The sequence below is a fragment of the Pipistrellus hanaki genome, assembly GCF_964339955.1.
Source record: "Pipistrellus hanaki genome assembly, chromosome: 17".
In the NCBI taxonomy this organism is placed as follows: domain Eukaryota; kingdom Metazoa; phylum Chordata; class Mammalia; order Chiroptera; family Vespertilionidae; genus Pipistrellus; species Pipistrellus hanaki.
In genome coordinates, this window is record NC_140519.1 from 41,697,365 (window position 1) to 41,712,074 (window position 14,710).

At 47.2% G+C, this 14,710-nt stretch overlaps 1 protein-coding gene and 1 long non-coding RNA gene across 4 annotated transcripts in view; one reads left to right on the top strand and one right to left on the bottom strand.

Annotated features, from left to right (window-relative positions):
• LOC311611990 overlaps positions 1 to 14,710 on the top strand; it is a 567,051-nt gene that overhangs the window by 458,794 nt on the left and 93,547 nt on the right. The gene's annotated exons all lie outside the window — the stretch shown is intronic.
• The window catches only part of CPQ (carboxypeptidase Q), a 311,444-nt gene that overhangs the window by 285,879 nt on the left and 10,855 nt on the right, over positions 1 to 14,710 (bottom strand). The window contains exon 1 of one of the 3 annotated variants that reach the window (XM_084864577.1): positions 11,316 to 11,472. The exons of 1 other annotated variant lie outside the window; for it this stretch is intronic. The gene's annotated coding sequence lies outside the window, so the exon portion shown is untranslated. Of the gene's footprint in view, positions 1 to 11,315; positions 11,473 to 14,710 lie in introns of those variants that run through there. One more of the 3 variants, XM_084864578.1, reaches the window with a different exon arrangement.

Genomic DNA, 14,710 nt, shown 5'->3' on the forward strand with positions numbered 1-14,710 from the left:
AACAAGACAAGGTGAGAACAAATTGTACAGACAGCTACCATTTAATTACAAAGGAAAAAAAGAATATACTGTCTCCATGAATACACAAGCCACTGATAACAGGGGTGCCTTGTGGGTGTCCACTTGCGTGTATTACCTCAAAAACTATAACCATTTTATAGCCCTTTTTATATGCTTCCTGTTATCTGCTTCATGCATCCTCTCAAACTCTCAGTAAATATATACTTAGTATTTATTCTTCCAAAGAGGAGGTCACCCGTGTGGATATTCTTGTTTGATTCCGAGGAGAAGAAGGATAAAGATTCTTCCTTTAAGGGTATCAGTGTTTCAGTTTTCAGTGTGAATAGGACTTGCCTGAGAGGAAAAATAAAAGACAATCCTTCTTCCTTTTTAAAAAGTCCTTTCAATCTTTTCTGTTCTTAAGCAAATTGGTATTCAAACATCACAAGGTGTGCGGGTTTTTTCCTACCTTTGCAAAGACAAACTGTTTTTCAAAGGCACTTCTTATTTTACTAAAAAGAAAATACAAATGAAGATTTCCAACATGGGATGTGGATGTAGCCGGGTACGAAGAGAATATTTACATCAAACAAAGATTTTGTTCCAATTTTGCTAGAATCTCTTTCGTCTTTGAAACCCTCTGCCAAGTTTCAATCTGGAAACGTGTGCCTGTAGTGCAGTGGTTCTCAACTCTTCCTAATGTCACGGCCCTTTCATACAGTTCATCATGCTGTGGGGACCCCCAACCATAAAATTATTTTCATTGCTACTTCATAACTGTAATTTTGCTCCTGTTCTGAATCATAATGTAAATATCTGTGTTTTCTGGTTCTCAACCTAGCCTAAGACCATCGGAAAACACCCACATTATGATTCATAACAGTAGCAAAATTACAGTTATGAAGTGACAACAAAAATAATTTTATGGTTGGGGGTCACCACAACATGAGGAACTGTATTAAAGGGTCGCGACATTAGGAAGGTTGAGGTCCACTGCAACCAGGAGATCTGCTAGAGTCTGTTTTTCTGCCAGATCCCTGAACACCATATTAGTGAATAGTATCACTCCAGTTAGAACTTGGATGTGAAAATAGTTCTTCCAAGAGATTCTACAAGTGAGCTGATAATTAGGGGAAATCCAAGATGCTAAACTTCCATATATTCCATAAATACAAACCAAAGAAAAGTTGGCTAGAATTTTATTTTCTTTTTCCCCCAATTTTTGGAAATAAATGGCAGATGCCTCATATGATTCTTCGTTCATTCCAAGCGCTAGAATTACTTGAAAGAACATCCTTTCAAATGTACTGCACTTAAGCAAACCTCAAATTGATAGGTTCCTTGTTGCAACTGCCAAACCTTAGCGAGGCCATTTGCTGTTCTTTTGTTGTGTATAATTCACAAGGATTTGACAGCACAATGGTTACTACTGTAATGAAGCTACATATCCTGAGAGAGGATATTCTTCTTGGCAAGTGAAGAGCCGAGTGGGATTACAAATACCACTTTACACCATAGCTCTTACAGTCCACAATGGAACATTAAAACTATTGAAGAAAGAGAGTGATGTCCACTTCCTTAGACATACTTGCACAAGCTTCTTAGGCTTCCTTGCACATGCTTGTTAGACATACTTGTACATGCTTTTCACATACACATACACACACACACACACACACACACACACACACACACACACTTTGGTTTGCATGTACTCTGACTCTTAGGCTCCTATCATTGTATTATAATGCTGAGTGCAATAATGCAAGAATTCAGAATAGATGGTTGCAGGCCAGAATAGATGGTTCCAAAGTGAAATTAGTTCAGTTTAGTACTTTTTTCCTAAGAAACAATCATCAGTTAGCAACTATTTATTTAAAACCATATGCCCTGATATATAATACAAAAGAAGTAAAAGACCAGATTCCTGACCTTCAGAAGTATAAAATATATTGTGGAGTTTAGAATATATGCAAAAATTAAAGAGAAAATAATCAGTAATAATAATTAAGTGTAAAAGGAGAATATGAGTAGTTTCAAAGGACTTCATAAAAGATGCAGGACTTCAGTCAGACTTTGAAGTAAGGTTAACATTTGGATGACAGAGGAAAGCAAAGAGAAGGGCATTTCAGGCACAGGGCTCCCCAAACCCTTGACATTTCCTAAGTGATGAGAGCAACAAAGGTTAAGGAGGTGATTTTTGGACCATGCCTAAGGATGGAGTTGGTTGTCAGGAGAATCAACCATCTGATTAGAGATGAACTCTCAGTCCCACACCCCACCCCTACCCCCACATCCAGGGAGGGGCATGGGGCCAAGGATTGAGTTGAATTGTCAATGATCAGTGATTTGATCGATCATGCCTATGTCATGAAGCTCACACAAAAAACAAAAAAAAACAGGATTCAGAGAGCTTCCAGGCTGGTGAACACATGGAGTGTGCACTCTGAGAGGGCATGGAAGCTCCGAGCCCTTGCCTAACACCTTGTTCCATCAAGCTCTTCCATCTGGCTGTTTCCGAGTTATATTCTTTTATAATAAACTGGTAATCTAGTAAGAAAAAAAGCTTCTCTGAGATCTGAGCCACTGTAGCAAATTAATCAAGTCCAAGGAGGGACCTCTGAACTCTAGCCCTTTGGTCAGAAGCACAGGTAACCCTGGGCTTGTGGTTGGCCTCATAGTGAAGGGCCATAGTGTGGACTGAGCCCTCAATCTATGGGAACTGATGCTATATCTGGGTAGATGGAGAGAGAGAGAGAGAGAGAGAGAGAGAGAGAGAGAGAGAGAGAGAGAGAGGGAGGGAGGGAGGGAGGGAGGGAGGGAGGGAGGGAGGGAGGGAGGGAGGGAGGGAGGGAGGGAGAGACCCCCAAAACGGAGTCCTTTCTCCACCACCAACATTTACATAATTATGCCAAATGTCTCCACTATACACTAAGGCTGTCTGATCTCAACTAGGTCATCTACTTTGCTTAGCAACCATCGTATTTATCTTCAGCTGACCCTATCGAATTTTCCAGCATAGCTGCTACAAAGGTTTTCCATTCCCCGTAAGCCCCAAATTCCACTCCATTCCCCTCAACCACAGCTCTCCTGGTCTACCTGAGTGAGGGGACAATATGACCGCGAGATGCCTTGGCTTTCTTCATCCTCACCTCAAACTACAGTCCTCCCAGCTCATGTCCCAGGGACAGAATTGCCGCTCTCCTTCCAAAGCCAAATGTCCTCTTCATAGTGTCAGTTTTCTAATTTTTTCTCCCTCTCTTTGGCTCCATCCCTTCACCACAGAGGAATGTAACATTTACCAAGCATTTACAAAGAGGCGATTGCTACCGTAAGCAGTTTCCTCAGATCCATTTTACTTAATCCTGACAAGAACCTTTGATGTTCCTGTTATCACATCCCCCCATTTTATGAACTAGGAAACTCAAGCTAGTAGAACTGTGAGATTTACTCAAGGTCACACAGCTTCCCACTTCCTCACACACTTGAACTTTTCTAAAGAACAACTTAAATGGGTTTCTCCTCCCTATTTCCTTCCTCTCTTCCTCTGTTTCTACATCATGTGTCCAGAACCAATCTCAGTGACTTATAATTGACCATTTCTGTGTATGTCAACAAGGTTAGGGAGCCCTAGTTGGTTTGGCTCAGTGGATAGAGCATCAGCCTGTGGACTGAAGGGTCCTGGGTTCAATTCTAGTCAAGGGCAAATGCCTGGGTCCTGGGCTCGATCCCCAGGAGTGGGCGTGCAGGAGGCAGCCAATCCATGATTCTCTCTCATCACTGATGTTTCTATCTCTTCCTTCTCCCTTTCTCTCTGAAATCAATAAAAATATGATTAATTTTTTTAAAAAGGAATAGGGACACATATACATTACACACACAAGACCACTACTAACACTGGTTCAATAAATATTGGCTGAAATGTAAAAAAGAATACATTCAGTATTTGCAAGAATTACACTATGAAAAATGTACCAACATAGCCTTTTTCTCACCTGCTATCACTTTTATAAGTTTTAAGCTCTATGAGTTTACAACTGTACAAAAGAAACTAAAGTGTTCAGTGGGTTTTTGGGAGGGTTGAAAAATGCTCCCAGCCTGGACACTTTTCCTCAGTTGCCTAATCCAATCCTCTGGCCCGCCACTTGGCACAGTCTCTGTGGCTTTCAAGAAGAATTTTCCCTGAACACGAAGGACAAGATCAGGTCCACAAAGGAAGAGCATACAACAGGTTCAGCTGCAACTGCTTCCCCTTAGAGAGGCCAGGCAGACGCCAGGTCAGCCGAGGAAACCAACCTTTCTCCCATTGACAAGTGCTTAATTGGACATTTTGAGTGCCCAGTGCCATGTATGCAGATGCAAATGTCTGAAGGGTTGTTTCCAGTGCAGTGGGTGCCAGACAGGCTGTGGTGCCAGGCCAGCACACAGCCTCCCATTATTCCGCTGGGTTCCACTTCTAAAGATGTCCCAGGGCTCTCTGGGCCTGTAAATTTCCACATCCAAAGGCTCCTCTGTGTCTCCAAAGCCGATTCCTCCTTCCCCCGGGAGCAGGCCTAGTCCTTCCCCTGCCAATCTCCGTTCCTGCCTGCCCTCCTTCCAAAAAGCCTTTGGAGAAACGATCTGAGAGGTCTCTATTCCATCTCTGGAAAGTGTAGGGTTGAAGCTTTAGTAGTTCTGGAAAACCCACAAAAAGAAAATGCCACGCTCTAGATCCCTGCCCAGTCGCTGAGTCTTAGCTGCTATAACTACCAAGAATTGTTCCTGTCATTCATTGGAACTACAGCTCACTAAGTCAGCTGAGAGAGGAGTCCACCTTAACACATGGCGGACAGATCAGGAGAATTCTCATGTTTTCATATTATACAGTGTTCTTCAAAGGATCATACTTTAAAATGAGATTAGCTTGTAAGAACATGTAATACTTCAAAATGCAATGGGTATTTAATTTTAAGGCGTGCCTTTAACATTTATGTAAAACATTTTTTTGTACTCGTTCAATAGAAATGTATCTGGCCACTGGGTAAATCTAGTAATAAAACTACTGGTCCGCATTAACATGCCAGCTATACGGAAGCACTTTGATTGGGAGATAAAAAGGGATATATCTCCAATAGGGGAATCCATTCACCTTTAAAGAAAGAAGAGATAGAGAGAACTCATGGACATGGACACCAGTGTGGTGATTGTAGGGGGGAAAGGGGTGCGTAGAGGTGAAAGAAGGCATAGAGGAGGTAAATGGTGATAGGAAAAAACACAATAAAAACAAATTCAATAACAAAAAATAGCTGAGCCGTACTCTGCTTTGAAAAATGCAACACATTAAAATATGACATTATTTTGGTATGATGCCTTCATTGTATCCTCTTATCATCAACTACCTTCTTTAAGAGGAATTTTTAAATGTTTAAAGTCTTAAGTTGGAAATACACATTAAGAACGTTGTTCATGTATCACTTAAGGATATTAAATACAAGAATAAAAGTTCTTCCACTCATTTTATATTTGATAAGCTTTTTTTTAATCCAAAGGGCTCTACTGTGTAAAAAGTAATAAGAAAATTACTAGTATGTATTAATGAGTTCACTCATTTTTTTCATACTACAAACATTGATTAGTTACCTACTATGTAATATAATTTTAAATGGTCTCTAATGATTAAGGCACCAACTCCAATCCCTGTCTTCATATTTGATACTCAAATTAGAAAAGACTTTACGGTTGGCTGGAGCATCATCCCTACACCATTGGTCGACAAACTCATTGGTCAACAGAGCCAAATATAAACAGTATAAAGACTGAAAATTTTTAAGAGCCAAAAACCGACTTCTGCGCATGGGCCACAAAATTTCTATCGCCCTGTACGTGCGCGCCCGCCGGTAGTATTTTATGGAAGAGCCACATTCAAGGGGCCAAAGAGCCGCATGTGGCTCGCAAGCCACAGTTTGCCAATGACTGCCTTCTACCAAAAGGTTGTGGGTTCATTTCTGGTCACTACACATACATAGGTTGCAGTTTGATATGCAACCGATAGATGTTTCTCTCACACATCCATTCTCTTTCTCTCTCCCTTCCTCTCCCTCTAAAAATCAGTAAACACATATCCTCATGAGGATAAAAAAAAAAAAAAAAAAAAAGAGTCTTCACATGTAACATAATCAGCGCAGGTACAGCTTACTGCAGAGGTACTTGCTTTAGGCAAAACACATATACGAAAATCTGAATTTATCCAACAAAACATCGGGTGATTAAATTCACTTTATAAAGGGGATATCTGCCTCAGAGCAGAGTTCATTGTAAGACTGTTTTCTATTGTAGACTTCTACCATATTGAAGGTGCCATTCCATTTCCACAGATGTTCTCGATATAGGACCCTTCGTACGACCATCCCTACGGCATGTAGCAGAGTCAGTGCTAAGGACCTTTTCCACCACCACCCCTCACCCCAGCACTTGGCTTTGTTGGCCCTCAAATCATCTGCTTTACTTTTATTTTTTATTTTTTTTTAAATATATTTTATTGATTTTGTACAGAGAGGAAGGGAGAGAGATAGAGAGCTAGAAACATCGATGAGAGAGAGTCATCGATCAGCTGCCTCTTGCACACCCCCTACTGGGGATATGCCCGCAGCCAAGGTACATGCCCTTGACCGGAATCGAACCTGGGTCCCTTCAGTCCCCAAGCCGACGCTCTATCCATTGAGCCAAACCGGTCTCGGCCATCTGCTTTACTTTTACATGATGTGGCATGGAGCGGGAGGAAGGGACACACTATACACGACCGAGGTTCCGAGGCAAAGCAAAGCCCTGGTACAATGAATGGAACCGAGGACCGAATGCCTTGCCAGCCATAGCATCTGACGCCAACTCTGCCTCCTGAACACCCAGATTTTTGTTCCTAAAAAAATAAAAAATAAAAAATAAATAATAAAAAAAAAATAATAATAATAATAAAAAAAAAAAAAGATAACAGTGACTAGATGCACCTGCTTCTGAAGGCTCGGGTAACAATCAAATTTTTAAAATATTTAAAGTATAAGGTGCTCCACTAATAGATTCTCTTTTACCAAGCAAGTCTAATGCCACAGTACTCAGAGAACACTGCATCCATCTGCCTTCTCTGTGAGCAGCTATTTGTCAGAGAATCCATTAGGCGTTCTGAGAATGCCTTCCAATCATGCTCCTTTTCATCTTATCTTGCTCTACCTTTGTTATTCCTCCCTTAGTTCAAAGTCTCCCGGCACTTTCTCTGCAAAAGAGCATCCAACCCCCTGCCCGGTGCCTCCGAACAATCTCCTGTTTGTCTCTCCCTGACAGGTTGAATAGGAGGAGAAATTAAAGCTCGTGGCATTCTTACAGGAAAGAAGTAACAGTTATTTGGAAGAGCCGGCTCAAGTTTCTTCTCTGTGTTCCAAAGCCGCCTGTACCTGTGTCCTTACCCATCACCCCTTTCTGCTATACCCCTGCCCTTTTGAGCTTCTCTGTCCCTTTCAACGACCTGGGTTGCTCTGTTTCGGTTTCTCTTGGTGGCTTTTATTAACGCTTCATTGTTGTAAGTGTCCAACTCCTTTCCTTCCCTGGAACTTGCATAGCAACTAGAGTTCTAAGGAGCTTACCTGAAATATGATGTAATGGTCAGTTGCCGAGTCTGATTGTGTGTGTGTGTGTGTGTGTGTGTGTGTGTGTTTCCTTCTTTTTAAGTGGTGTGTGGAGTTGATTTGTCTTGTCAGGCTGAGGAACTGTCATAACCTTTGGCAGTTCTCAACTGTATGATGTCACAGTACGGCTACCGTCAAAGCTGCATCCTGGGGATCTCTCCTGGATGTGCCACAGGGACCTCTTCTCACTGTCTTTCTCCCAGACCTCTTCCCCATCTTACATCTATTATTCTCACTAGTGGCACCTCCATTCCTCTGCGTCAAGTCATTCCAAAGTCTCGGAATTACTGTCAACCTTCCTTCCCATATGCAGCGAGTCATTAAATCCGAACCTCTCTATTTTCTGAGCACCTCTCACACCTAGGCTGGCTTAGAACTTCACCCTATTTCACGTGGACTACAGCAACAGCATTCTCAAACATCATTTTTTTTCCCACTCCCAACATCTTTTCCCTCCCAAACATCATTCATGGAGCTATTTCCTAAAAAAAAAGATACACGTGGCATCCTTTGCTTAAAAATTCAGCTTCAAGAAATCATTAAAAAAGAAAAAGAAGATGATAGCCCTGACCAGTTTGGCTCAGTGGACAGAACATCTGCCTGCAGACTGAAGGGTCCCTGATTCCATTCCGGTCAAGGGCATGTACCTTGGTTGCAGGCACATCCCCAGTAGGGGGTGTGCAGGAGGCAGCTGATAGATGTTTCTAGCTCTCTGTCCCTCTCTCTTCCTCTCGTTAAAAAAAAGTCAGTAAAATATATGTAAATGAACAACAACAAAAAAGATGATAGAGGCTTTCATGAAATCTAAATAGTGTCGAATTCAAGGGCCTTCATTCTCTGGTTCCACCCTCATAAGACCTCTCCCATGGCCGCCTCTTCCTGGGGGTGCCGTGCTCACACGCACCTCCCTTTCCTCGCCCATGTAGCTCTCTCTGCTTGGAACACCCCTCTCTCTCTCCCCTTGGTTTTTAGGGTTCAAAACCCACCCACTCACAGAAGTCTTCCTCGGCTCTACCCAGACCTCTTTGCTAGGAGAACGAGTGGCAGCTACTTCGGCATCACCCGCGGGATAATTCCGTGTGCATGAACCACTTTCCTTTCCTCGTCAAACTCAGCATCTCGTTCACCTTTCCCTGGCATGTAGTACACCCTCAAGAAACAGTTGCCGAACTTAGCATGTGCTTAACAAAATAACTAAAGGAACATTCCACAGACCTGAGTGCACACCAGCCCCACTTCTTTGCTGCGTTAACGAAACAGGGCCCCGGAATAAGGAGAGAGGACTAATAACCTGGCTCTAGCCAACGCAGGAATGCGCGGTTTATTTTTAAAAGCTAAGTGGGTTAGGGCAGGGAGGGGGGAGAGGAAAGTTACATTCTAAAGCTCTGGCTCCGGGGCAAGTAATAAAAATTGTGGCTTTAATGTGTTTTTTCATCATATTGTGAGCAACGAGAAGGTCTGTTCCATCGCGCCAGCCTGCGGGGCAGAAAATGTCAGCCTCCTGAGCTAAATCAAACTGGCATCCGCTCTCCGTCTTTCCGGCGGCCCCAATTGGTCTCTGCCTTCCATGAGGCTGAACTTGACTGACAAATTAAGGAACAAATTAATTCTCCACTTAATTTACGAGCTCCCCTTTTGCTCTTGTTGACTAATTATACGGATCCTGTACACATTCTGGTGCCTGGATTCCAGGCAGGGATGCAGGCATTATACCTCGTCTGCACGAGTTTGTCGTTCTTATAAAGGAAGAGGTTGGCCCGGACTCCCATCCAAAATCCACTTACCCACAATGCCCCGGAGACCACCTTCTCCAACATCACACAGGCTTTCCCTGGACTGTTTGTTGGGGGAGGAACCCTGTCTCCGCCTGCCTGCGTTCTGAGTACCCAACTTTCCCATTTTCCAAGCACTGCTTCTATTTAGGGAGGCAACGGGGACTACAATAGCACTTACCTCTTAGGTTTACGCTAAGAATTAAATGGGGCAATAGGAGTAAAAAATAATTTGGGGTTGAGGGAAAGACGCTTGCTGTGTTCAGAGGGCGCATGGCTGTCGGGCAAGGGAAAGAAGGCAGGCAGGAGGGAGCCAGGAAGCTTGGGAGGCGCAGCTGCAGAGTGAAGGCCCCACGGAGGTTGGTAGGCCTTTGTTAGCCTGAGAGCGGAGGGAAATTACCCAAGTGTTTGCAGCGGGAAATATGTGGTACTGTCAGGCTGGGCTGCATGGAAAAACAAGGCAGACCCGGGACAGGGAGCCCGTGGCGATGCAGAAGGAAATGGTGCCCTCCGTTCTCCCCACCAGCTCGGAGCCGGCTATCCTCACCTTGAACTCCCAGGCAGAGAGGAAAAGAGGCCCAGATTGTCCAGAGATCCCAAGCAGAGCGGCTGAGCTACACAGAACTCCACTAAGTCACCTGGAATGCCACCTTTTACCCCTGATAAGAGAGAGAATCCTTGACATCTAGCTCAGGGAGGGGCCTCACCCAACCTCCCTCATCCTGGAGATTATGAAACCAAGAACTAAGGAGATCAAGCAACTAGTCCAAAGCGATCCAGCTTTTCCAGAACCTGGGTCTGGAAACCTAGGCCTGGCCCATAACAGTCTCAGCCGAAGTGTCTGCGTACACATATGTACATCCGTCTCCCTCCCTCTCTGGACGATAGAATCGGCCTTCTCCCGTCACCCACAGACCGGCCAGGACCGTCTCCGGAAAACAAGACTCCATCATCCTGAAAGCAAGAGGAACGTCTGGTTTTACAAAGGAGTTACCAACGGCAGAGCAGCTGGTTCTGCCGTGAGAGGCGCCCTGCCTTTCAGAAACGCGTTCGGGAATATTACGGGGACAATGATCCTCCAAAAGTCCAGCGAAGAAAACAAAAAACACGGGCGAGAAAAAGGCCTAGGGACATTTTGTCTTAAGAAACACATACACGAAAATCTGCCTAAAGGTAAATATTGGGGGGCGGGAGGAGGGGTGCTTCTGTGATTACATGTTTCCTTTAAAAACAGCCTAAGACAGAACCAACCCTTAAGTAGCCACAACGGAATGACTCCATTTACAGACGTTCCACCACGGACACCCTTGGGGAACCAGCAGAGATGGGTTGTGAGCCTGTGCCCGCCGCCTCCGCTTTGCCTGCACTGAGCAGGCGCAGGTGTTCCTTCCTTGGGCTCTAGCTCACGTGCACTCACTCAGCCTCCTTCCTCTGCTCACCGTCTCCCCTAGGGCCTCCCTCACTCCACTGGGGACCTGGCAAGTCAGACCCGCTCTGCCCTCGGAGAGCTGAGATGGCACCAATAGTGAAAGTGCAAGGGAAAGGGAAAAGGACCGCAAAGGGGCTGGGACAGAGCTCTGGGGTTTGGGGGGGGGGGGGGGGCTGGGTCCCAAGACAGGGAAGAGGAAGCGGTCTTACTAACTTAGAGGCTCCCTGAGGGCACTCCAGACTGTCCTGCAGCCTCCACGCCAGCTGGACGCCCGCAGCACCCCCAGTTCTGGTCACGGAGGCTGCAGGCCCGTCTCCCTGTGCCCCCCCCCCCCGCCCCCCAGCCCAGCCCCGTCCCGTCGGGGGCTCGTCCAACCCCGGGGCGGGCACAGGCCTCGGCCCGCGGAGGAGCCAGGCTGGGCCAGCAGCGGTGGGCACGGCCGGCGGGCGGCGGACGCACCTGGTGGGGCTGCTGGCGGCGGCGGAGGGCGGCGGCGGTGCCCGGGGCAGGCGCGCAGCCCAGCCTGCAGGTCGGGCCTCCACGCCAGTGACCGTGACCGCGGCCCTGGCCCTGCCGGGGCGGAAGGCGGGAAGGCGGGAAGGCGGGCCGCGGGCGCCGGGCGGGGCCGGGGCGGCGGGACGGAGGCCGGGCGCACCTCCAGCTCGGCCCGGGGCGGGGCGCCGCTGGGGACCAGGGACCGGAGGGAGGGGCAAGGGGCGCCCTGGGCGCCTCACCTTTGGGTCCTGGCTCCCTCTAGCCCAGTGGCGTCCCTTAGGTCCTGAGCCCCGGTGCTTGCTCCCCTGTGTGGGGTGCGCAGGGCTCCTGCAGCCAAAGTTTGGGGGAGGCCTGGGCAGCGGGGCTTTGTGCTTCAAGGAGCAGCGGTACAGGCAGGGAAGCTGGGGCTGTGAAGCTAACGGAACCCAAGGTTTTGGTGGCGCTGAGCCTGGCGAATGGGGCCTGGAACCGCAAGTCCTGTGAGCTGCCAAACGCCCGCCCCGGGAAGCGGTCACTGCACCGTTACTTTCCCATCCTGAGGGCGGCGCGGGGCAGAGACCGCCAAGGTGAAAGGCGGGGGAGGGGAACCGGAGGCTCCTCTGATTGCCCCAGAACCACACATCTCAGCCGGGCACCCGCACTGCTGGTCAGAGAGTGTGCGCACGGCACGCATGTATTCTCAACCGGTTATGTTTGGATGAGTTTGCCTTCCTTTGGCTTAACACTCTTTTTAAAATTTCTTTATTGTTGAAAGCATTACATATGTCCCCTATTCCCCCATTGTCCTCTCACAGCCTGCCCCCAGGTCCAGCCTTCACCACCCCCCACACCAGCCCCGCCACCGCCACTGCCACCGCATTGTCTGTGTCCATTGGTTATGCTTATATGCATACAAGTTCTTTGGTTGATCTCTTATCACATACAAACAGTTACCTTTGAGAAACACGGAGCAATCCAGGTCTCTCCCCTCAACCAGAAAAAAACCAATCTTTTCATTTAAAAAGAAAAACCATATGCTCACTGGGGGGATGGGAGGCGGGTAAGGGAACACAGAACATGCAATGTCCCTTGATCTGCATGCACATGACCCTCAGTTAACAATCTCTCTGAACTTTCAGTGACCCTGTTGCCCATCGAGTCATGTATGAACTCTGAGACATTCAAGGTTCCAGGAACCAGCATTCTGAGCCAAGCAAGCTGGCCCGAGTGGAATTCAGAACCCCCTTGCGGTGCTGATTTTCCACTACCCCAGGTGTTCTTCCTGCTGCAAACACTCGGTCATTCCCCACTGCTCCTAGGCCAGTGGTCGGCAAACTCATTAGTCCACAGAGCCAAATACCAACAGTACAACGATTGAAATTGCTTTGGAGAGCCACATTTTTTAAGCTTAAACTTCTTCTAACGCCACTTCTTCAACAAAGACTCGCCCAGGCCATGGTGTTTTGTGGAAGAGCCACCCTCAAGGGGCCAAAGAGCCGCATGTGGCTCGCAAGCCGTAGTTTGCCGACCACTGCTCCTAGGCTAACGGTGAAACTGCTCACGAAGGCCTAAGGAACTCCATGTGGCCTTAACACTGCCGCTGCATCTCCCAGGCTTCCTGCTCCCTCCTGCGCACACCTGTCTTCTCTCCCTGGCCCCGGAGAGCCAGGCTCCCTCTGAGCACAGCACATGCTGTTCCCTTGGCCTTCAATGCTGTTCCCTCACCGTGTTCCTTCCCCAGTCTCAAATCATCCTTCAGATTTTAGCTTAGGAAGACTTTCCTAAACTAGAGTTAATATCCCAGGAAAAGGATTTTCAGTTCTTACCATAATTACCACTTTGCTTTCTATTTATGTGAATATTTGAAATAAGGCAAGTCTCCCCTTCCAGCACTTTAAACTCCATGATGCCAGGGAACATATTTGCCCCCCATTTATGTCCTCAGCACTAAACAATAGTAGTCAGTGAGTGAGGAAACATTCATTGAGTGGACAAAGAAATAAATGGTGTTCACAGTGTTAGGAAAATATAGGCGGGGCACAGTGTGGTGCTGGTATATATTTACCAACCAGTGTGAGGGTTTTTTAAAGCCCCGATTTGTACCACTCGCCAGTGTTTGGGATGTGAAGACTCACACTGCGGCCAGTTCTGAGATGCCAACACAAAGTCACGCACTGCTGGAGCCGGAAAGCACTGTGAGCCACCGGCTTTGAGAGCCGGGACCAACTGGCTCCAGCACACCGCTGGGAGGGCAGAACGTGGCACACACAGCCCAGGCAAGCAGCCCAGAGGTCTAAGCTGCGATATGAAGTATGAATCAAAGGCAGATTAGGGAGGCAGCCACATGTGTGGGACAAGCAATTGGCAAGGCTGGTGGCGGTTGGAGAAAGAAGAGAACGTTCGATAGAACTGACGGGCACGTTTGTAAGGAAGAGCCTTGGAACTCTTGAAAAGGGGTTCAGACTTGATTCTGTGGGAAACACGGGCCTGACTGGCTTTGCTCCAGCTGCCTTTGTCCAATGGATTGGGCACAGCGCAGCCCCCAGGGAGGGAGGAGATGGCTGGTGAACAGAGCCGCCGGGATGGAGATGTAGAGAAGGCGCAGGCAATGGGAAAGGGAGCCTGGCAGGAGGTGGTGCGCGTGGAGATTTGGGCAGAAGAGCAGCCTGGCAGTGAGCAGGCCCAAGGTCAAGACTCGTTTCAGGAGGAGGGACCTCATGCCTCGGGGAACAGAACCAACCCAAGGCAGTGCCCACCCAGGATGTGAGGGGCCAGGCTCCATTGCCAGGACAGGCCTTAGAAACCGGGAGACCAGGGCTTGGCTTCTGGTTTAGCCCCTTCCTAGCCGTGGCTGGTCGGTTATATCTCTGGGTTTTCAGTTTTCTTCTCTGCTCAGAAGAAGGTGGTGTAATAAAAACACCGGCCCTGATCATTCTGATGATAAAATGAGATAAGCTATGTCAAGGTAACTTACAGTGTGTGGCACATCATAGGTATACAATAAATACATATTTTTTTTAATTTAACAGGGGAAAAAAGGAACTAAATCAGACACTTTCTGGTTTATAGTAAGTATGGTCTTCAAATCTGAATATGTGTTCCCTTGGGGAACCAACCAGAAGGAGCACTTGGCCAGTCATAACATCCAAACTGAGATTCTCTAAGAGTGACAGGGGAGAGCAGTTACATCAGGACAACGGTATTCACTGCAGTGTGTGGTCATGTCAGTGCTCCAGGCCTTCCCAGGACACAGAGACAGGCACGGAGAATCTTCAGGCACCGGTTTCAAGATTCAGAACCTCAGAGATTGATCATATTGCCTCTTCCCCAAAATTGATTTTCTGGAAAGGTGTTTTAAATTGCCTTTCTCCCACTTTCCA